The sequence below is a fragment of the Myotis davidii genome, unplaced genomic scaffold, assembly GCF_000327345.1.
Source record: "Myotis davidii unplaced genomic scaffold, ASM32734v1 scaffold1350, whole genome shotgun sequence".
NCBI classification, from domain to species: domain Eukaryota; kingdom Metazoa; phylum Chordata; class Mammalia; order Chiroptera; family Vespertilionidae; genus Myotis; species Myotis davidii.
This window is the reverse complement of record NW_006283656.1, coordinates 398,232-399,589: the sequence shown is the minus strand read 5'-3', so window position 1 is coordinate 399,589 and position 1,358 is coordinate 398,232. Positions and strand designations below refer to the sequence as shown.

The 1,358-nt window shown below is 36.4% G+C and overlaps 1 protein-coding gene across 1 annotated transcript in view; it reads left to right on the top strand.

Moving 5' to 3' along the window:
- Window positions 1-1,358, top strand: part of ZCWPW2 (zinc finger, CW type with PWWP domain 2) — a 68,806-nt gene that overhangs the window by 24,712 nt on the left and 42,736 nt on the right. The window lies entirely within an intron of this gene.

Genomic DNA, 1,358 nt, shown 5'->3' with positions numbered 1-1,358 from the left:
GGGATTCAAAAAGCCCGCCGCGTCCTCGGGTGCCAGCCCCTTTCGGCGCGCGCGAGCCCCGTACCTCTGCGCTTCTCTCCTGCAGCTTCTCTGGGTCTCAGTGTGCCTCTCCTTCCTTCTAGTTGTAGAATTTACAGTCAGCCAGGCTTCCTGTTGTTCTGGATGAAGTCCGTATTGTTTCTCTGAGGTATTAATCAATTGTTGTGAGCGGCATTAATTTCCCGGTGTTTATCTCTGCTGCCATCTTAGTTTCTCCCTGCACCAAATGTCTATAGTGGGGTTCTTAAATAAGTAAATAGTTGTAGTGTAACTTTTTGGTACATTCTTCCATTAGGGAATGGTGAAGTCCAAAACTCATAATCAGATGAGTGCACAATTGATATATAAACTTCTTTTTCATTTCATTTTCTTTAATTCCCCCACCATTTTTGCTTTGTTTTGATTTTAAGTATCTTTTAGCCAAGGGTCAAGACCAGTCCATGACTCAGGCAAAACCCATATCCCTAAATACTAAATAATTTTTATTAAAATAACTGAAAATAAATTTCAGAGCCACTTCCTTACCATTTTGTTTATCTCACAGAATATGTACTGATTCTGTGTCACATATCTAACCATCCCTTTTTCTTAGATCTTCCACCTGCTCTATGAGTCTATCTTTAAACATAATCTGAGCATCTGTCTGTAATAAATACAACCATTGTTCTCTCATGAACTCATATTCCATGAAAAATGAGCAAATGTGGAGTAGAAAATAGCAGTCAAGTATGTTAACTTTCTTTTAGGTTCAGGTCTTGGTATCCTCATTTGTTGTTTAGAATCCTTTAGATAAAAAAAAAATCCTTTAGGTCAATTCTGACTTTTTAAAGAGCTTAGATATTTAAAATATTTAGTAAATATATGTAGCCTGAGATTTTTTTAAAATCTTTTTTTTTTTATTGATTAAGGTATTACATATATGTCCTTATCCCTTCTTTACCCTCCTACTCCCACACCCCTGCTCATGCCCTCGCCCCCTGGTGTCTGTGTCCATTGGTTATGCTTATATGCATCTATATAAGTCCTTTGGTTGATCTCTCCCCCTTATCCCCCCACCCTCCCCTACCTTCCCTCTGAGGTTTGATGATCTAATCAATGCTTCTCTGTCTCTGGATCTGTTTTTGTTTATCACTTTATGTTTTTCATTATATTCCACAAATGAGTGAGATCATGTGGTATCTATCTTTCTCTTATTTTGCTTAGCATAATGCTCTCTAGTTCCATCCATGCTGTTGCAAATGGTAAGAATTCCTTCTTTTTTATTCTTTTTTTTAAAAAAATATATTTTATTGATTTTTTAAAAAATGTATTTTTTTTAT